Genomic DNA, 23,026 nt, shown 5'->3' with positions numbered 1-23,026 from the left:
TCAGGTTTCTGCTGCCCTGACTTTCCTGCCATCACAGGTTGTACCTTTGGTCTCATGAGCCAAAACAAACTCCTCTTTGCATTGCTCTTGTCAGATGCTTTGTCTTGGCGACAAGATTAGTAATACATGAACAGAGGTAGCATGTTTCTTTTTAGACTTGCTAAGTGGAATGTGATGGTAAAATAGTAAGTGAAGCTGCCTACTAGGCATTTGGTGACTATGCATATATGTGTGTATGTGTGTGTTCATACATATACATCACATACATATACACTGCATCTATGTATTATGCCTGTGCATGGCACCTATACATTGCACCTGTACATATACATACACATATACATTGTACCTATACATTGAACATATACATTACACATATATACTACACACATACATTACACATAAACATGCCCTCAGAAAAATAATCCAAACCACTTATAAATACAGTTTTGGAATTCATCCAGAGCTAACAAAATCACAGGTATCCAGGAAGTCAGTGAAGTGTCCCCAATTATACTACAGAAATAAATGTTCCTCTAAAGTTGAACGAGCTCTCAGAAATACACATTCCTGAGCTTCTACTTGGAAGGGGAGAGACAAGAACAGTCCAGAGATCCAGATAATGCATGATCTCATTAAGTCGGGATGAGCAAACCTCTAGCTAGTCTTCCCAATCCTTGGAAGTACCAGGAGGGAATTCGGTTAACTTGGTTGTATGGTAATCTAGGAGAGATGGAGGTGGTTTGAGTTCTATTCCCAAAAAGACAGTACATGAAGCAGGAGAAGTGCTGCACTAGACACAAAGATGGGGAGAATGGGTTACGGCTGGCTACATATTCATCAGTGTGCATCTCAGTCTGGGAGCATAGAAAACATACAGCCAATGGCAGTCAGGTTCATCTATAGGGAGAGGAGGATGAGGAGGGAAAGATACAGGCAAGCAAAGGAATTAGAAGAATAGCAACAGACAGGAAAAGCACGTGAATTCACTACTGCTGGGAGATCATGAGGAATGATTAAAATCTAGGTTTCAGCAATATTCCTGGTAACTTTGGGAGAGAAGGAAGCCATGAACAGTTGGTGGAGAGGGGGAAGGAGAGACCAGTGATGCGCCCGAGTGGCTAGATTCAAGAAACTCATAGAAGTAGTCAGGTAGCATCCATTGAGCGCTGATTAAAGAAGCGCTCGGTTCCTTGAAGCACTGGGAACCACAGTGATTCTTAAAACCTGCACATTCTGTTGTGCTTGCTGAGATGTAAGCCGAAAGTAATACCCAGCCTAGCACTCAGTAATGCCTGTGCTCTGAAGCCGTTGCTGAAAAGTAGACAATAAGAAAGAGCAAACCCACCCTCTGCCTTAATCAGTTTCAGAAGTTACAGAAAGAGGAAATTGGATTTACTTGAAAGCCAACTTTAAAGGGAAATAAAAAGACAAATGTCTTTTATAAGCTCAACAGGGACAAAACATCGGTACAAGGGCCTCAGAAGGTAATTGTGTAAGTGAACTGTTATAGCCCAGTCTCCTTTCTCTGGGTTGGAACAGTCTTACAAAACAGGATTTGCATCTGTAATGTTGTGTAACAAGCAGCTCTGTGGTATAATATCTTTTAAATAGAGGGTAGATAGGAGAGAAGAAACTGTCACTATCTTAGTATCATAATCTCCCTCAGTCTTCCAGACAAAACACCATCACCCAGTTGGGAGCTAAGGACAGCTTTTACTCAAACACAAGGTCACTTTATGTGGGTCTGCTGGGGAGCAGTGGAGGTGGGGTGGGGGATTCACATTTATTCCACAGCACTCGGCACTGGACCCCATCCAAGAGAGGAAACGAGACTAAATAGATCATTTGTTTTATTCTGTTTGGGAATTTCTTGTGTCTCTCCCAACTGCAGCTTATGGACACAAAGCCAAACTCAGAATCCTGGCTAGAGCTGGCTAAGTGCCAGGTCACTTTTTTTTTTTTTTGACTAAATAGCTTGAAGCTGTAGCTGAAGATTAAGGCAAAGCCACACAATTGAAGGATGAAATGAAATTCTACTGTGAATGTGGAGTTGGGGAAGAAAGAACCAGGTAGGTGTTAAGTGATTTGTATTGCTCAAACAACTCAGAGACAGAGACATAGCCCATGGAAGCACAGGTCTTTGAGAAATATACTTGCAAGAAGAGTTGGACACGGAGAGGAAAACCTGCAGCTTGAGCCCTCCAGCAGAGGTAGGCACACACCTTCTCTGGGTCCACCTGTGTACCGATGATGGATAGCCAAGTGCCTGGTGATGTGAATGGTGTGTCAAGTGTACCCTGGATTTTTGCTGCTATCCTGCCTTGTGGGCATGAGAAAGGTGGACCAAAGGCAGCCCCCACGCACACTCAGTCACAAGTGTTGTTGGTATTCCTAGCAGATCCCGCTGGCAGAATGAGGCTTTGTTTAGACTCCTTTCCTCTGGGGGGAAGTTCACAATCCGTCCCATCCAGTGGCCAAAGAGAGAGAAAGAACATTCGTGGCTGGATTTATTTTAGTCTATTAGTTAACACTGTATCCTGCCTGATTTCAGAACTGACAAGTCAAGTACAGCATTGCTCAAAAAACCATTCCTTCCACACCGCTGGGGAGACAAGGGAAGGGCAGGTCAGTCGTGATGTTGTAAAGGAAAGCAGCAAATTGTGAAGACTCCCGAGTGGTGGGTGTATCTGACAGAGTCCAGACCAGTGGCTCTCAGCCTTCGGAATGTCACAACCCTTTAATACAGCTCCTCGGGTTGTGGTGATCTCCAACCAGACAATTCTTTTCCTTGTTACTCCATAACTGTAACTTGGCAACAGTTATGAATCAAAATGTAAATATCTGATAGTCAGGATATCTGATACATGACCCCTATGAAAGAAAGAGTCCTTGACCTCCAAAGGGGTCATGACCCCCAGGCTGAGAATTTCTGGACTAAATCCTATTTATTCTCTAACTGGGAAAATAAGAGGTTCATGAGCTACATTACAAGACACTCAAATCCTTCAATGTTTGTCCATTTCTCCCAAAACCAGTTGACTTTCCTGAAAATTTGGAACGGCAAATGGTGTTTGAGATACAAACCACGCAATCCATGTGATATTAGGAAAACGCTTTGCAAAATGTCAGCCCTGAGAAAGAACTGGACAAAATATATGCGGGTCTCAGTCGAGTGCCTACAACTCTCTCAATCAGTGGTGTCAGCATGAAGACGGTGAGATAGAAGCAGATGCAGAGAAACCAGAAAGCTCTGTGTATCTGCCTTCACTCACACTTCAAACTTGGCTCTCTAGTATAGTGATTCTCAGTCTGTGAGTCATGACCCCTTGAGGGGTCAAATGACCTTTTCACGGAGATCATCCGGAAACACTGATATTTATATTACAACTCATAACAGTAGCAAAATCACAGTTATGAAGTAACAAGGAAAATAATAGTGCTATGGTGGGAGGGGGCACCACAACATGAGGAACCATACCTATTAAAGGGCTGCACCATTAGGAAGGTTGAGAACCACTGCTCTAGTCGTTTCTTGTCTGCTTCCCCTCCTATCTGCAGCACTGCACCCTAATCCAGTGCCTTGTGCATGTGAGGCAAGCACCCTACCACCTAGCCACACCCTCAGTCCCTAATGCCTTCATCTGGAAAGCTGCTCTCAGTTTTTCAAGTCACACACACACACACACACACACACACACACACACACACACACACGGGCGGGGGAGTGTCTGTCATGGACACAGCTGTGCCAGTGTGGTTGCTCAGTGATCCTGAGTTGCTCCAGCACTGGGTGCAGTTTATTTCACAGCCCTAAGGAGATTTACAGCTGTTTTTTCTTCACTGGGGCCAAACATGGGGCCTGATGGGAAGGGCGTTGCATCAAAGGCAACAGAGACTACCCATGAAAGTCCCTACAAACCTAACCTGAGCAGAGGACTGAAGAATGCAGAAAAGGACACTCAGGTGACAGACCATGAGACAGAATAGCCATCTGTTGCTGGCCTTGGATCTGCAGCAGTTTCCTACTGATAAGGTCTCAGGGGCTGAAGGTGTAGGTTCAAAACACCTGGATCTCCGGAGCTCTGAGAGTACTTCATGCTGTCACCACAAGCAAGGGGTCAGTTTTCTGCATGTCCTTGCTTGTCATGTGCCTAGGAATCCCACAGCCAGCTCATCCACTAAGCAGGGATAAGTTGGCTCTGGGGCACCTGGAAGGGAGGACCTGTTCTAGACCTCCACGTCCTAGCTCCGTTATCCCCATCACCTGCAGGATTGCACACTGTCACCCCCCAACACCCCCAGACAACGCGTCCTGCGTCTCAGGGGCACACGACTGGCTTCTGTGTCGCCCACTCCTCTCCACTCCCCATAGGCTCATCCGGACGACCCACGTGCAGCTCAACCCGGGGTTGGCGCCGCACCTCGAGCCCGGCGCGTCTGGCCGGCGCTTTCTGGGGACCCGAACCCCCCCAGCCCCCGCGAGAGGGCGGCATCCGGCGACCGCGGGTCGGGCAGGGGGGCGTCCTAAAGTCCCCTGCGGTGCAGAGACGTTGCGGCCGGCTGCCACACAAAGGCGGCGGCGGGAAGGCGGGGCGGGGCGGGCCGGGGGGCGGGGGAGGCAGGAAGGGGCGGGGGCGGCGGCGGCGGCGGCGGCGATAAAGCCCCCGCGCCGCCCGGCCGGCTAGTGCAGTGGTTGCACGGGAGCGCGGGCTGCACGCGTCACTGCCGCCTGTCCCCCACCGCCGCGCAGCGCCGCGCAGCGCCGATCTCCCTCCCGGCTCCGGCCGCCACCTGGGGATCCAAGCGAGGACGGGTGAGTAGCAGCTGCGGGGTTCCCGCTGCTCGGAGGGGAGCCGGGGACTGTCCCCGGGGCAGCACCGCGACCGGGTGCTGGGGCGGGAACTTTCTCGAACCGCCTCGGGCCCCCGCTGCGAGCGCTCCTGGCTCCCGCGTCCCTGTCCCCGAGGGTTTGGGCGTCCAGGTGTGCCCGAGGCTGACGGAACGCTCGCCGAGCTCGGCGTGGCTACGGTGGGTCCAGCAGGGCTGCAAACCGTGACCCTGAACCCTGAGGCGACTGGCCACTCACGGGTAGCACCGACCCCACACTTTGCCCGTGCGCGGGTTCCTGTCCCGGGCGACCGGCTCTCACTTGTAACCTTTGCCTGTGCAGTGTGGAGGTGGGCAGCGGTTTGGGGAAGGACTTCAGTTCACACTGGCCTTTGCAACAGGCTTGTCCCTAGGATGCAGTAGCAGCTCTTTGCGATTTCTTATTTATTTTCATCATCTGTAGACTAGGGAATTGCGAGGCCGGTGAGTGACTCCAGGTAAGGTGAAAGTACTCAGAAATCCTCGGAGGAATTAGGTATTTAATTTGCCCCCACGATGAGCAGAGAGGGAAAGCTGCTATTACATAAGACAGCACTCCACCTTCAGGTATTAGGGAAGGTGCTGTTGAGGATTTTTAGTGTTTTAATGAACAAAACAGAATCTCCGCGTGTCTCTCCAGAGAAATCTCCAAACGCCGCTGGATCTTGCTTTGACTACTTGGCTGGGAACGTTCTTATATTTAGCATGAACATAAAAAGGTGTTTGAAGGTTTAACTTTTCTCTTTCAAGCCAGGAGGCAGTTTACTTTTCTGAACTGTTCTAGAACAATTGATCTGATCATCTTGTACTTTGGAGATTTTGTATCTGAATGGGAATACAGATAATGGGAGAAATGTCAGCATTACCGATTTGTGTATCTGAAGCACACTTAAAAATTGAAGGTGCTTTCAACACTTTCTGTGGCTCTAAAACAGTAATTATACCCTGTTGGCAACATTTAAGCAAAAAAAAAAAAAAAAAAAATCTCAAGAGCTTCGCCACAGATAATGGAACCGTCAACAATGGAGTTTTAGCTGTTTTTTCAGAATAGTGTTTGAAAATTTTGTTCAGTTAAGGGTGACTCCTGAAGGTCATGAGCCGATGTCATCGTTCCTTCTTCTTTGAAAGAATCTAGGCAGAAATTTTCTCCCATGAACTTGACAAATGAGCACGGTAAGACAGAAATTGCTGAATCTCTAAAGGATGCTAATTTTCGGCCTCACACATAGGTGACTTGACAGTGGTCAGAGACGATTAGGATGGAAGAGTTGCTGCCGTCTTCTAGCCAGTTCTTCTCCCACAGGGTTTGGAACTTTGGCCTTTTTCCCCTCTTGTGGTGGTGATGCTGCAGGCTCTCGATTCTGTGACCATGTCAGGTCCAGTGGTTTTCACACTCCACTTACTCAGTTGTTCTCTGGACACGTTCAAGAGTTGCCCTCACCTGAGGGTGCTGCACTTCTAATGTCAAAAACTCTGGCATCTGCTGGATGTAGTGATATAGATGCTCAAAAATCCCAGCGTGTGGGAGGCTGCGATGCTGATCTACATAGTGGGCTCCAGATCAGCCAGGGCTACACACACACACACACACACACACACACACACACACACACACACCATTATCTTTAAACTCTAGGCTCCTCCCCCTCCCTCAGGCTACAAACTGGCTCTCCCATTGTAGTCTTCAATACAAAGGTTTTTTTCTGCTGCCTTCCATGCTTCAGGCTCTACAGGTGACCTAATAACCCATGGTTCTGAGAAAATAAAGGCCACCAGACTTACTCCATGCATCACCTCTGGGCCACCCTATAAGCATTTCCATATTTACCTACCTACCCATCTGCTCTGTCTCCCCAGGCCTGTATGTGCCTTCAGGTTTTTTGGGGGGTGGGGAGGAGGGTGGACTTTTCACCTGTGCTAAATATAGAAACTCCTGTCTTCCTGAGATTATCATTCTTATGGTGGAAAAACAGACAGAAAAGCATATCGATGGTAACTACTGTGGTATAGAAAGGCTGGGAAAATAATCAAGTTGAACTGGGAACTTGCAGAAGATGAAAGAGAAGGCTCCTAGTGTCAGTGACTAATGTCCCCAGCTGTATCCTGAATCCCAGCTCCCTCTGCTCAGAAATCTTCCTCCTCTCCCTTACCTTCTATGCATTTTCTTACCAGGAACCCTGTCTCTATCAGCTGTAATTTTGCATTGTTCTAACCTCCCCTGACCTGGCATTTTACCTTATCCCTGGTGATCACCAGACCGATCCGTGCTTCTTAAATTAGTTCCCACTTCCCCAGTTTCCCTTGCCCTCAGCCCCTGCCAGTCTCTCCAGAACATAAAAAAAAAAAAACCCAAAACCTACTATTTCCTGCATGAGCCATCTCCTGGGTGCTCATCTGGCCTCTGCTATCTCCTGGGTGCTCAACCAGCCTCTGCAATCTCCGGGATGCTCAGCTGGCCTCTGTTTCATTTGAGTCCAGGTACTCTCTTCCATGCCTTTCTATAGCTATCTTCCCTTCTGGTTTTCCTTCCCAATACTCTGCCTCTCTCAAGTTAGGCTATCTGTAGAGTCTTTGGTGGAACCAGTTTCCCAGGTTCGTTTATCATCAGGATGAAATGAGTCTCAGGTTGACATCTGAGCTAAGAGCATTCTCCTATATTTCAACTGGTTACCAGCCTGGAGGTCTGAGACTGACTTTCTGTGTTTGCTTGCTGTATGCAGGTGTGCATGTGTGTGTTTGTATGCATGTGGAGGCCAGAGACCAACCACAAGCGTCATTCCTTTCTCAGACACTGTCCTTCTGGTTTGGTTCGGTTTGTTGAGATATGGTTTCTCACTAGCTTGGATCTCCACAAGCAGACTAGACTGCTCAGGGAGCCTAACGGATCCTCTCATCCCTGCCCACCCCCCATCCCCCTTCAGCCCTCTAAGCCAGTGGTTCTCAATCTTCCTGATGCTGCCACTCTTTAATAAGGTTCCTCATGTTATGGTGGCCCCCAACCTAAAATTATTTGTGTTGCTACTTCATAACTGCAATTTGCTACAATTATGAATCATAATGAAAATATCTAATATACAGGATAGCTGATATGTGACCCCATAAGGAGGTTGTTTGACCCCTACCCCACCCTTGAGAGGTCACGACCCACTGGTTGAGAACCACTTATCTAAACCATCTCATCAGCCTCTGACTTTTTATGTCCACCCCATATGTGCCTCATTAGCCAAAATGTATCCTTTAATGACTACATAATTCCTCAAGGTATATAGGTGGTAGTCTCCAGAAATGCCTAATTTCTGCAGATCCTGCTCTAGGAAGTCACAGTCCAGTTGCTTCTCTGTGCTGTGAGATCCCATAAGCCTCCAAATCTATTTGCAAAATGGTGAGTGGTACATCGCTTTCAGCAGGCAGACTTATAAATGGCCTGAATGAAATGTACAGAAAATGAACTAATACTCAGAGAGCTGGAGATACCCTGAGTATATTGCTTCTCATAAAAGACAGAAGACATGGAACATGATGAGGCTTGCCTTCACTGTGGAACCCCTCTGCAGATGCTAAGCTTCTAGTGGATGTCTGTGATAGACAGATGCTTTCTGGTCCATGTGGACCTGTGGCCTCAACACTTACATCAGCCCTGTGGCTTTGAAGTTAATAATGGGGCTGGGGCAGCTATTGGCAACCTGGGAGTCTCAGAGGCTTACTGTAAGCTTCCCACGTCAAGCTTTGCATCCTGTCTGTCTTCCATGCTGCTACTGGCTCAGATCACTACAACCTCTGTCCGTTGGCCTGCATCCCTCCTGACACAACCCAGTATCTCCTTCTTGGTGTGGAGCTGGACACCACTCTTGAGTGGCACTGTTGTGTTAGGAGATCCCTCGGGTTGGAAGGTGAGTGCTCAGTTGTCTTGATGAGGGGGTTGTCTCTAAGTGTTTCAGGGTCCTTTCACTGCGGCTTGTACAGATTTCTGGTACCACCTGCTCTGTGTCCACACTGCAGTCTCTGCTGTTTCCACATATGTCACTCCTTTAGGTTTGGTTAACTTACACCCCCAGGCAATACTGAGGAGACTGTAAATATGCAGGCACGATCCCAGAGGTATGCAGTTCCCAAGGTCACACAGGGTCTGTGACCATGGTGTTCAGGGAACTTTCCATAATATTCCGGGAACACACTGGGCTGGTGGCCATCTGGTTACTTGATCATATCTGTGCTCTCATCTCCCCTTCCTGCCTCCCTTGTTTCATGGGGTCCACAGACCAGGATGCTGCATTGCATCTTCCTGCCCTGGGCTGCTGTATCTTTGCCTTCTATTCCCTTCTTCTGTTCTGACTGTCTGGCTAATTTCACCTTTTCTAGTTACCTCCTGTTCCAAAAGCCATTCGTGGTAATCACTATTTCTAGCCCTTGGTGGCATACATGCAGTCTCTCTCTCTCTCTCTCTCTCTCTCTCTCTCTCTCTCTCTCTCTCTCTCTCTCTCTCTCTCTCACACACACACACACACACACACACACACACACTGCATACACAGCTCCATGGTGCCAGCTGCTGCCTTGCAGTCAAATGCTTTATCTACTGTTGTTTTCATTGTATTTGCCCCAGTAAGGTGTGCAGCCTAGTGTCATTCAATAGATGTGTGAATGAAACCATCATGTTTTAAGAAGTTGGTTTCCAATCTGGTGTGGAACAGTGGCTGCATTTCAGGCTGAAAGGGGAAGCCTTTAAGAGACCTCAACTTCTGGCTGTGGTCCTCCTTTTCACATAGGCTTTTATACTTTTCAGTGTGGATGTGTGCTTGCCTATGCGATGGCTAGAGGACAACCTCAGATGTTTGTTTGGTGGTAGCCACCTTATTTTATGAGAGTCTCTCATTGACCTGAAGCTCACCAGTTACGCCAAGGCTGCTTGGTCCGAGAGCCCTAGGGATCCTGTTGTCTCCACCTCCCTAACTGGGACTACAGGTGAATGCCACCATGCCTGGCAGTTTTTGTATTATTTTATTTTTAAATAAAATAATGTGCTCTGGTGGATTGAACTTAGGTCCTTGAGCTTGCTGGGCAAGCGTTCCTGTCTTAATGTTTTAAAGTGTCCTGAGTGACCATGTGTTTTGAGGAGGAGCATCAGGGAACACAGGCAGTACAAAAGTGCTGCTCTGCCTGCGTCCACGTGAATCATCCTCCTGCTCCTTCTCAGCTCACTCCTGTCTTCCTTGAGATCCGCTGGCAGGGCTGCACTCTGCCTCCCATGGTTTGTCTAGGAGGGAAGATGCATTGGGGATTACTTCCCCTAGCCTCGCTGATGATGGTGCTTACCTTCTTGGTGACATTATTTGTCTTTTCTTCCCTTGTAATTTTGCTTATTTCATCCTGGTGCTGGCTCTCTTCAGCCAAATATGGTGAAAAGGACCCTGGGCTGTAAAGGGTCTGGGCTATGCTGCTGACAGCCAAGCCATGTAGAACTCAGTCTCCTTCTGTATACAGTGGCTCTTCACTGAAATAAATGATGCCCACCGTGTCTTATTAAATGTCTTATAGATTTTTAAAAATCTATACCTTCTTGGCTTTCCTTCCCAATCTAGCTTTCTCATACCTCTCAAGTCTAGGTGACTTTTTGATCTTGCGCACGTTATTCTGTGCTTACAGAGCACGGCGTTCCTGTCCATCTCTTTCTTTTCCAATCCTTTGAGGTCGTTTAGCGTTAGAACTTAGAAATAGCACTGTGAGCCAAGGGGAAGATTTAGTTGATGTTTCTACTCAGAGGCAGTTATGAAATTGTTAAATGAATTAGGGCCCCTGTGCTTGGATCTTTTTTGTGAGCCTGCTCCCCATATATAAATGTTCCCAGTCCTCTCTTCCAAACCATCTTTCTTCGTGAATAGATTGCATGCCTGGGGTGGAAATCAATGTTGGTTAAAAAAAAAATACCCTTGGGTACTAAAGGGAGTCAAGCACAGTCAACTGCATCTTAAGGTTATTTCTTATCTGTAAGTTCCCAATTTGTCTTAAGGATGCTGAAAGCTCAGTACTATTTTATTATTCTTTAGAGAAGCGCCATCTTCTACTGAATAGGCTGGATCTTTTACAGAGCCCACAAGTCTCTGCTTTATTTTACTGTTTGATTTCTAGATCTGGATTTAAACCTAGGCTGGAGAAGTCAGCATCCTTACTCAATTCCTGTTTGCCAGGAATGGGCACCAGCAAGCCTGAGCAACCTCCTCCTTTGTTATCCTGTCGATGAACTTTGACAAATATGTCTTCCACTTTATCTTTGCATCTTTCTCTCTCTCTCTCTCAAGGTTGGGTGGACACTCTAGTTCATGATCGGAAGAGGAACAGCCAGACCTCTGCTACTGTTTGACCTTAGACTTTATCTTTTCTTCAGAAGATAAATGATGGAGAATGGGAATCCACTGTGCTACTCTATTCTTATCAGCTGATTCTGAGAAGGAAGAAACTGTGGACAAAGTTATAACATTAACACACACACACACACATTGAGAAAGCTGCAGGCTTTTCTTGCTGTGGCTGCAAATCTTGGTAGATACACTTGGTTTTTATACCTTTGTCTCTGCTCACTGACAGCACCAAATGAGGATTTTGGTTAAGGAATTTCTCTTGAGAGCATACCAAAAATAGCATCAGGACCCTGCCACCCTTATGTCCATCCTCTTCTAAGGAATTTCAACAAGCATAGCTATAAGAAAAATCCTGGAAACAGGTATGGGTAGCAGGAGAGATTATAGCAAACACAAGATGCACTTGCATTGAGTAAGGTGAAGCTGGGAATGTGGCTCTAAGGTCAAATGCCTGACCATCCTGGGGAGCCCTAGTGAACACAGAACAAGAGCCTTAAATGCCTATAAGGTGACTACAAAGGCAAGGGGTCCTGTAGAAATAATGGAGATGTCTCCAAAAGCAAGTGATTACATCCTCCTTCCAGGAACACCCTCTAGGGATAATGGAAATGTTTCCTGGTAAAAGGTGTTCTTTGTTTTTTGTTTTTTGTTTGTTTTTCCTTCATATTCTGAATATGGATCGACCTGAGAAGTTCTTCAGTTGAAGCTTTGGTCTCTGTTCAGATCATACCAATAGCTGTTAACACCCACATTACCTTTCCCTTACAGTGCAAAACCCTAATCAAAACAACCCCAGCAGAAATGTGTTCCATAGGGGTTCTGCTTTTCCTGACCCTCAGATCTGGAACTGAAACAAGAGACTCGGGGCCTAGAGGTTCACCCTCTGTCTCTGCACTCTTACCTTTCCCTCACGTGAATACAGCTCGCCCCAGGTTTATCTCTCTAGAGCCCCATCATGAAGAGGGAAGGAGCTTTCCTGCCAGTTCTAGGTGGGGGGGGGATGCTGGGAGGAAATCTGATTGCCTCTCTCTGCACCAATGGCTGCAGTTACTACTAAGAACAATAGTAGCTGAATCGGAGTCAGGTGTCCAATGCTGTGGGATCAGGCTGGGGTAAGGTGTGCTAAGCAGGTACATTATCTCCAGTTGGCTGAGGCTCTGTGGGCTCCTTGACCATGCTGCCTACCTCTGGGATAGGTGCTAATCTCTCTTCCACTAATCTAGTTATGGAAGAAGAGTGCAAAAGCTCCTGTGTCCATGGCCACACAGCCTGTGTCCGACCATGACAGAGGAAGGGCTGTAAGTCTGTGAACCTGAGCTGATGGCGTGGATCCCAAAGACTTACATCACTTCTGAGCAGTGTTTGCATCCTCTCGAGAAGAAAACCTTCCGAATCGCACCCTTCCTTCCAAGCTCCTGCCTTTTCCATGGGGCATGATCTCCCAGGCCTATGAGGCAGGAGGAGGCCAACACTTTGACGTTGTTTGAAGTGGTGAGCCAGTGTCATTTGGCCTCCCAGATTTTTCCTTAGCCATTTGCCCCACCCCCATCCCCTCCGAGACTGAGGTCTAAAATTAGGGCTGACCTTTGGGTGTAGAAGCCAGAAAGTATTTACACTCAGCCGTGAGGACCAATTTAGCCTGAGCTGGATAAAAATGCCGCAAGACCAAAGGCCGTGTGTAACGTGATTTTTTTTTTTTTAAATTCAACTGTTTGGGGTAACTTTATACTTTATTCAAAACTTGTCACTTCTACGTAGCAGAGATCCTCCCCTCCCCCTTCCTCTTCTCTTTCTCCTCCTTCCCGTTATCTTAGTCTTCTAGATTTGGAGTGTGGTAGCCTTTGGTTTGAATCCCAATCCTATTGGTTGCAAGCAGGAGAACATAGCTAGGTTTTCTAAGCGTTCCTAAGCCCCAGGTTTGAGAATTGAGCATGGCGGTAACCAGCTCTTGGGTGTCTTGAGGACAGAGTGGAGAATGTCATCTTAGGTGCTGTACACAATAGTAGGGATGGAGTCTAACAGGACACGGTCATAGTTTTGGATTGTGTTTGCCAGAGTGGCATAAGTGAGTGCTTTGACTTCCCCAGAATTCCTATTCTGTGTGTCTCTGACCTCATGTGTCACTTGATCTGTGGATTTGGCATCCTTTCTCTCTCGTCTTTTATCCTGTGATGCTCAGTAGGCAGCAAGCCCTCTGATCGGCCTCAGGTCAACAGAAGCATCTCTTTGGCTCTCTATATTATTGAGGTGAGGTCGGCCACTGAACCTGATAGTGGCTCATCTAGCTGGCCAGCTTGCCCCAGCAATACCCTGTATGTACATCCTGAGTGTGTGCTGAGGTTACATATGAACCACACCTCCCAGGGCTTTGAAGAGGATTCTGGGAATCTGAGCTCTTCTCCTCGTGCTTCTGTAGCCAACGGTTGACTCAGGATCATCTCCCCAACTCACGAAATGTGTTTCCCCAACCATTTTCAAAGCTGTGTTAAATGTATTTAGAACACATGGTCATTTAATTATGTTTGGACTCCCTAAATGCACAAGAGTTCTAAGAATGTTTGACTCGCAGGTATTCCCAGACCAGACATGCATTTTCTGCTGTAGTTGATAGAGTTGTCTTTGGGTTTTTCTGGCACTCAGCCATTTGAGACTGAATACAACACTCTTGAGTTTTATGTTGCCTGTATCTGAGTTGTTGCTCTGATGATGGCTTAGAAGATGTCATGGAGGTTTGGTGTGGTGGCTCACTTAATTATAGAAAGAGTTTCCTTTCTAAAGACACGAATTTTCTTTCTGAAATTAATCTGCTAAGAGATTCACATCATCTACTGCCAAGTCTATGTTAATTTCTTAGTACGACATACTGGAGGAGATAACAGTTTAGAAGACTGGCCAAAGATGCTCAGATATGCATAATAAACCTATTCCTTTGCAGCAAGGTGGTAAATTATGGATATCAAGGTGCTGATCATACAAATGCGAATTAATTCAGCATAGTTGAAGGGCTGAAAACACAGTTGTTCCTACAGGTTTCCGTCGCTTATTTGACTAAAAAAATTTTTTTCTGCAAGGTAAGCACACCTTTTGTCTGTGTGCTGGTTATGATTTCATGCTCCTCCTTCCTTGTTCTAGTTGTGCGTGTCCTATGTGTCATGTGGGAACCAACAAGCCTGTCATGGCCTTCTGAGTTCCTTTTTACTGTGCCTGGCTTACTTAGAGGAGCTGAAAAGAAGCTTGAAGCAGAAGAAGGAAGTGAAAGATTGCTGATGATCAGTATGTCAAGTGCTTCGAGGCACGTTTTGTACTTGAGTTTGATGAACCTTAAGAACCCTTAATAGTAAGGTACGAGTGGGTCAGAGTTCATAGTGAGAAACCATGAGTCTTAGATGTACAGAGCAGCTTGTTCAGGTGCTGATACGTTGAAGGGACTAGAACCGTATGTCCCTGTGGAGGGAATACTTTATTCTGAGTCCCTGTTTTCTGCAACAAGGCAAGATGGCTCAGATAAGAGGTCGGCACGTTGCTGGGCAGGAAGACACTTTGGGAGTCAGATGAACTTGGGTTTAAATCCCCACTCCACGTATCATTGCTGTGCAGCCCATGTCAAGTACTCACCTCTGTGCTCTGTTTGCACAGGTGGAAAGTACATACAGTCAGGGGGTTCCCTTTTTGTTGGGAGGGCTCGTGTCTGCCCCATTTCTCACTGAAAGAACTAGAAAATGCAGGGACTTAAATCCAAGTCAAGATCAGGGATGTGTTGGGACTCCCCTTTCTCGTTACTGTTACCTTTTACTCTCCATATGTCAAGTCTGGGTACAGTTTTACAACAGACCTCCCTGCCTGCTTTCTACTGGTGATTGGACTCTTTGGCTTACATACAGTTCTCATCCATTCCCTGTAGATATACGACCAATCTATGTCCCCCACCCTACCAGGCTCTATTTACTCCCATCATCCTGAAGAGGAATCTATCAAAAGTAGAAGTGATTCTACAAATTGGCTCTTGATGATGTATGTGCCCCACCCATAACATCCAGAAACTGAATGACAGTCCTCCTGTCACTTACATTCAATTCAAGGGCTGGGTTTTGAGCACCTGCACTGGTGTATGGACAGGACAGATGTCAACCTTGGAGGGTCTCATCCACTTATGTTGAAACACATCTCTGTTCAAGTTAACCAAGAACAGTGGCATATCACAGTGGCAGAAGAGAAGCAACCACAGAATGTTCTAGAGGGTACCAAAGCAACAGTGAAGGAGCTGAGCAGATGGCTCTGTCAGTAAAGTGCTTGCTGCACAAGTGGAAGGATCTGAGTTTGGGTCCCCAGTATCCATGTAAAATCTGCAATGTGTGTTTATCATCACAGAATTCGGCAGGCAGATAGGCCGATCCCTAGCTGACTATCTGTTCTAGTGGATATGGTTAAGTTTGAGGTTCAATAAGAGACTCCATACCAAAAAATAAACCAACAAGCAATAGAGGAGGACATCTAATATTGATCTTTGACCTTTACACTTGGACACATGGCCATGCACAGCTGCACACACCTTCATGTATACCACACAAAAACACATGAATCCATACAGGTGTGTGCACTCAGAAGATGGTGAGAGTTCCATGGAGCTGTTTTGCTTTTTATTATCATACATTGTGCTAATCAGTATTCCCTCACCAGAGCAGACTTGATCCTATGACCTTCATCTTGCTCTTAGTCCATCCTTGTGTCAGTCATAAATGGACAAAATTAATGACACTAATGAGGTGTTTGGCAGGTCAGACTGGGTAGTGGTCAGTGTGGATTGAATTGTTGAGAAGCCCACGCTGAAATCTTCTCCTTCTATGTCTCTTATAAAAGGAGTCTACTGAAGTGGTCTGTGATCTAGAGAAGCAGAGAAGCCACTGATGTTTCTGGATCCATGGGCCAGGAAGGCCTTGCTGTATCTGTCAAGTGGTCTGGAGGAGACTGTGGCTGAGGGTGGTTCTGTAGATGAGGAGCCCAGACTCCCCCCACCCTCCTGAAAAATACAGGCAAGTGACAGGATTTCCTCTGTGGCATGAGGACAGCGATAGACAGTCCTTAGACAGCTAGCTAGCTGGGAAGCTTCATGGTGCTTGTGAGAAACCCTTCATGCATAGAAGTGACTTAAATGTCACCAGGTTGTCTGGGAGGTAAGTCTGTGCTTAGCTGATGAATGCGCGCGTCTAGATGCCCTGTGGGAAATATTATCTTTGATTCTTTTACTTGTAGGCTCACAAAATTCCATGTGCCATAAAGTTTGTAGAGTTGTCTTGTATTGATTTGTTTCTGCCAAGAATTGTTTGGCTCTTTCTGGCTAACTACAGGTAGATAGCTCCTTTACAGAAAAGTTAGTTTGTACACAAAAAGATAAATGTTTTAGAGGATGACCGTGGAAAGTGTGAAGCATTGTTCATAGGAAGCTGGTACTTTTATTCAGTATGCCTGGTTGTATGAACAGGCACATGTGGAACTGTATACACACCACACACACACACACACACACACACACACACACACACACACACACACGTGCGCGTCTCCAGGCAAGGTGTACCAGGCAGTAAGTAGATCGTGCCTAAGCAGTGCTGCCATAAGCCATCCACAGGCGATGCAATGGAAACTTCCTTTGTGAAAGAGGCTTCAAGCTTAGAGACTGCCTGGATGTGAGGTGAAGAACTTCCCCAAGATTGTCCAGCAGGGAAAGGGGGCTGCTATCGAATACAGTCCATCTCCGTGTTATGTTCAACAATAAATTCATTATTCAGTATTCACAGAGGGAGATAGCTAAGTGAAATTCACGAGCAACTGGTTGAGAATAGATGAGAGAGATGGCATTAGCCTGGCATCCTGCTAATCATCTTGTACTTGAAGAATTGTTGAAAGTTCACGATGAAATGACGGCTATGTTTGTTGGTTTTGTTTTTGTTGTTGTTGTTGTTGTTTTTTAAGGGAGGCAGAGACATGCTGAAGCTATAGGACCACAATTGCCAACTAATTGAATGTGGGTAGTTATGGTCATGTTCATTGCGATGACAGATAATGCCCAAATATGTAGCATGGTTAGGAGGTCATTCTCCACATACCTGAAGCCCAGAGAGGGTATGGCTATGTAAACTCAGCCTTCTAATACTTCATGGCTCCCAGGGCTCATCAGTCATTATGCTGATCAGATCTGAGATGGTGACAGTAGAGAGATGATGGAGCATTGCATGATGGGTCATGCCTGGGAACAGCATATATCATCTCTCCTATTCTGCTACGTATTTCGTCTTTAGTTTTCTTGAGGTTTCATAAGAAGCCAAGAAATATCATCCAGCTCTGGGGCTATGATGATGGGGAAGTGGATTAGCTGGTATCCTAGTTAGGGTTACTATTGCTACGATAAAACGCCATGATCAAAGCAACTTAGAGGGACAGGGTTTATTTCAGCTTATACTTCCAGGTAACAGGCTACCACTGAGGGAAGTCAGAGCAGAAATCTGGAGGCAGGAACTGATGCAGAGGCCATGGAAGGGTGTTGCTTACTAGCTTGCTCCACATGGCTTGCTCAGCCTGTTTTCTTATAGAACCCAGGACCACCAGCAGCCCAAACAACATGCCCCAACAACAATGGGCTTCACCCTCCCCATCAACCACTTACTTTAAAAATATTCTACAGCCTTACCTACAGGCCAATCTTATGGAGGCATTTCTCAATTGGGATTCCCCTCCTCCCTGATGACTGTACCCTGTGTCAAGTTGACAAGTTATCCAGCACAGCTGAGGCCCTGCCTACTCTGTCAGAAGAAAAGACTACTAAAAGTCACTTTTTAGCAACAACACAGTCAGTCATTGGCCCTAGGGGTCAAGGATATTTTTTCCATGGGGGAAAATTGTACTGGCATTCCCGCAGAGACCTCTGATAGACCCAAGCCAACATGTCAGGGCCAGTGCCTATGACATGTCCCTTGGTAAGGAGATGTAGTACCTAGGAACATAGTTGGGAAGAACAGAAACGATGGCAGGTATTGGAAGCCAAGGAGAGGACAAAATAAATTGCTTCATGGAAGATGGGGGTGGAGGGAAAATGCTATTTCTAGCTCAGAATACATGTGATTTCATGTCTTAGTCATAAAGTTTGTTTAGTCTAGTGGGCCCAAATTTGTAAAGGCAGCGAGGATCTTTTCACTGGGAAAAGAGGAAACTGAGTTAGGTTATCTGAGAAATGTGTGATAGTCATCCACACTTGGGAGTTAGAAATCCACCAATGGGACAGTGCATCTTCTGGAGGAAAGACCCCTTTTTTAAACAGTGTGGAGAAGGGTGTTTGGTGTGCTGGAAAATCAGCTCTGCATCTGGGCTATCTAGGAGGAAAGTCAAAGACAATGCGTAGGAGCTGCATGTTCACCAACCACCAGTACTATTTCCATCTGAGAACATAGAAAGGGCCAGAGGGATTAGATAGGTGGAGGCAGGCGGGTTTCCATCTCTGGATGAAGCACTTGAAATGCCAGCCTTGAGGGAGACACACCCTACATGTCTGTCTGGCTGTGTGCCATGATCAGGATATAGATCATCTGCATATCTCATGGGTGACATGACATGTCTATAAGACTGTATACCCAGTTGGGTCTTTATAAGTCTCTAGTGAAACCACTTGCCACCTTCTTTGCTGAGGAATATCATCTCTCTTTATAATATGCACCTTGACAAGAAGCTCAGCCAGCCTGCCCACCCTACCCGTTCCCTGGTACACTGTCTATTCCAGCTAGATAAAGGAAGAAGGTAAACTTTAAGTTCTTGGGGCATTTTGTTGTTGTTGTTGTTGTTGTTTTGTTGTTGTTTTGTTGTTAAATTTAGAATTCCTTGCTCTCAGATTTACGTCATCCTCCCTCCATAGCAGTTCTCTGAGGTACAGGGTGGACGAAGCCGGTTAGCACTCGCTATAGAGTGGGGAAACTGAATCACAGAGCAGGTATGCGATCCGTGAAAGGAGGCAAAGATGAGGCAGCTGCTGTTTGCACATTTGGCTTGTGAGCTTAGACTTCTTGTAGGAAATAGCTAAATGTCCCTCTTGTCTCTCCTTCCTATATGTCTTCAGAAGCTGCCAGCATCTACTGTAACAAGGGAAGCTGAGGCAAGCCAAGGGAAGAAACTGAATGTTAGACCATGTTTCCTATCTGCCACCTCAAGTGGTTTCTAAGCTTTGAAGAAGTATTAAGTTTCATAGTGGGGATGACTTATGGATAAAACACATACACGTATATTCTGTATAGATTTATTCTTATTTTTTCATATGAGTATTTATTATGCACATAGAATGTTGTCTTAGTTACTTTTCTGTCACTGTGATAAAACACCGAGACCAAGGCAACTTAGAGAGGAAAGCATTTACTTCAGAGCTTACAGCTTCAGAGGGTTAGGAGACCATGATGGGGGAAGCAGAGGCATGCCAGTAGGAAGAGCTGAGAGCTTACATCTTACAAGGAGCAGACAGAGAGGTAACGACTAGGTAGGATACAAACCACAAGTCTTTTAAAAACCTCAAGACCTGCCCCCAGTGACACACCTCCTTCAACAAGGCCACACCTCCTTCAACAAGGCCACACCTCCTTCAACAAGGCCACACCTCCTAACCCTTCCCAAACAGTTCCACCAACTGGGGACCAAGCACTCAAATATAGGAGCCTGTGCGGCACATTCTGATTCGAACAACCACAGGCATGTCCTCCCCCTGCGTCTTACCCTCCCCTTTCTTACCTCTATCCCAATTTATTCATTCACACCTTCTTTGTAATGAAAGACTTGGAAGAGACTAAGACCTTCCCTTATCTTTTTGTATTATGAGAGCAAGCCCACAGTGCCTTTCACACACAGGGTAAGCTCTCTACCCCTGAGCTAAATCCTCAGACCTACAAGAACCACTCCCCTTTGCTCACCCTCTTTCTTTATTTGGAAGTATTTCTAGATCCTTGGCATTGGACACATAGATACATTTATTTATGTGTGTAATTTATTTTGGAAGGTGGCTAATATAATTTGCTCCAACCTACTTATACATTGGTAATTCTTTCTTCCCAACTGCTTTGCTTCCTATAATTCACCAGAAAGTTCTGTTTAGGAAGTGTAGCTGTACCAAGCCTGGGTGGATGGATTGGAGACATGGTGATGAGGAGCATCCTGAAGAAAAGGAGACTCTAACTATCACAGCTGTTGCCACAGCTTTCCTCAGAGCAGCCATGGCAGTTCCAAGAACAAATGGGAAACCCTGGGTCCATGTTTCCTGGTGTAATCCATTTTGTAAGTGTGATGCCATCAATGGATTTAGAGAACATTTTCTTTAATGCCTGAATTTTAGTTTCTGCATCTATTCTGGAATATGGGTGTCTTAGGAGTCTAATGTAGCTATGTGGATCTTTTCTTTCCCCTTTTCTCTCAGCTTCTGTATCACAGGCTCAGCTTTTGCTTCTGTTCCTTGGGTTGCCCTGGGGAAAAGATAATAAATACTATCTGGTGCCAGAGGTTTAGGAAGAAGGATACAGTAAATGGTGAACTGGTGCCACATGTTTCTTGCATCTCAGAAAAAGAGGATGTTGAGGTGGCACGTCCTATTGGGATCCACAGCATGAAGAATGGAATAAAGGCTCCCAGTTTGTCAGGATGTTCAATGTTATTTGGAGTTAGAGGGGTTCATAATGACCAGTTTCACAGACAGATGACTAATAAACAGGGTCCTTCGTCTGACTAGCATACTCCATGGTGTGGTGGTTCAGAGGCAGAGGCAGGAGCATCTCCATAAATTTCAGGTCAGCCTGGCCAATTACCAAACTACACACAAGGCAGGACTGCGTAGCAAGGTCTGTTTAAAAAATCCAAAACCAAACCAACACAGAACGACAACAAATCTTCAGGGGAACCTACTTGTGATGGGAGGAGTGATTAGTAAGGTTGTGCAAGTCACCAGGTGTGGTGGCATCTGTCTTTAGTCTCCACACTTGGGAGGCAGAGGTAGGTGGATCCGTAAGGCTATCTGGATTTACGGAGTGAGTTCCAGGGGAGTCAAGGCTGCATTAAAAGATAAAATAAAATAAAATAAAATAAAATAAAATAAAATAAAATAAAGGATTGTTTAGGTTAGTGGCTCAATTCATAGAACTAAAAACCCAAGATAGTCCCATGTAGGCTATTTCCTTGTCAGTAGACACGAGTAGTTAGCTTATCAAAAGTTACACACAACTGTATCCCTTCCATTTTTAGGCACAACTGTAGATACCACAAATGCCTCACCCCTGGGGACAGGTTATTGAAATTTCTAGGTTGTGAGTTCTTTCAGCCATTTTTCATATTTTATAGACCAAAGATAAGGAGTCAAAGTGTGACTGGGATGTCGACAGCCTTGGTAGATACATATTTAATGCCTCTTGTGTTTACCGACTTTCCATTCTAATGTTTTTTATTCTATGTTGGTAACTCTTAGTTGCCAGTTACCACCAATGCTGGTCACTCATGCCTGTTAAGGGGAAGCAACAGCTTCCCGTCCTGCTCTCACTGTCTCTTACTTATTTATTACATGGTGAGACATTAATAGTCAAACATTGTGGCTATTTATAAAGACAGGTAGCTGCCCCCTCCCCGCCCCCGTTGGCCTGGCGTTCTTGCTACATGCCATGTTCTGTCTTGTTTCTTTTCTCCTTTGAAGGGCTCTGTCATTCATCCATTGTGAGGGTTCTTGGTGCTTTGTTAATTTGGGAAGTGCACAGGCTACTTCGTAACCCCACAAAGTTCTCAGAAGTGGAAGGTGCTCATCATATGTCCTTCCCCCAAATCACATATTTTAAGTCTCCAGCCTAGCTCTGCGCACTTCTGAGAACTCAGTGTTGCTTCCTTAGTGAGGATGACCTTATACCCGGTGCCTTCCTCCTGTCAGAGATCCTGTAGCCATTTTATGTTTTCTTCTCTGGGTCCCACAGGTTTGAACCAGTCCAATCTATGAACCGTTTGTTTTCTCAAGAAAAAGAGCCCCTTTCAAGCCATTGTTTTTAGAAGTCACTCAGAGCCTTCAAAACCTCCAGTCATTAATTCACAGTACTAAAATTTAGGAGTGGCTGAGACTTCAGGCAAGCTATATTGAATTAAATGTGTGGAGCACTTTAAGATAGCATTTGATTGTACATTTAAAATAGGGAATGCAAATTGAAATTCCTCCTGGGTGCTTTAAATCATGCATTATATGTGTGGTATTTTCAATTAGCTGCAGAAAAAAAAATTTTTCAGTACGGCTCTATTTTTACAGCTGGGAATTTCTCAGAGAACAACCGACTATTTTATATATGTGAGATTTATTTAAATGACTCGTGGGGCATTTGCAATTTAACCAATAATTGAAAATATTGTTGCAGGGTGGCAGGTAAAACTAGGAAGTCATTTTGCATTCCAGAGGAGGTGGCTGTGAGCTCAATAGTGCCTTAGTTAGAGTGGGCTGGATGGGAGTTCAGCAGACTTGGCTCTTCACGGCTCACACCTAGGTTTAACCCCACTGGAGAAAGAAGACCGATTAGCTGTGACGTGCTACTTTCAACAGGAACTCCCAGCTCTAAGGCATTATTCATTTTCTCCCTTTTTTTCATTAATGTATTGATTCAGCCTCCTCTCTCTTAGTCAGCTCCTCATATAGCTCTTCCCCCTACTCCCCCCTCCCTTTCTCCTCTGAGAAGTGGGAGCGCCCCCCACCCCCGGTATTACCACACCCTGGCACATCAAATCACTGCACTTTTCAAATATGTTAGACTGTATGAAATGGT

General features: G+C 45.8%; 1 protein-coding gene across 1 annotated transcript in view; it reads left to right on the top strand.

Annotated features, from left to right (window-relative positions):
- Positions 1 to 4,634: 4,634 nt before the first annotated feature.
- Serpine2 (serpin family E member 2) overlaps positions 4,635 to 23,026 on the top strand; it is a 62,827-nt gene continuing 44,435 nt past the window's right edge. Inside the window, exon 1 of the mRNA XM_021172390.3 lies at positions 4,635 to 4,816. The gene's annotated coding sequence lies outside the window, so the exon portion shown is untranslated. The remainder of the gene's footprint in view (positions 4,817 to 23,026) is intronic.

Source organism: Mus caroli, unplaced genomic scaffold, assembly GCF_978045245.1.
Source record: "Mus caroli unplaced genomic scaffold, Mus_caroli_1 scaffold_1, whole genome shotgun sequence".
Lineage (NCBI taxonomy): Eukaryota > Metazoa > Chordata > Mammalia > Rodentia > Muridae > Mus > Mus caroli.
Note: the sequence above shows the minus strand (reverse complement) of the source record. Positions and strands in the feature narration are given on the sequence as shown.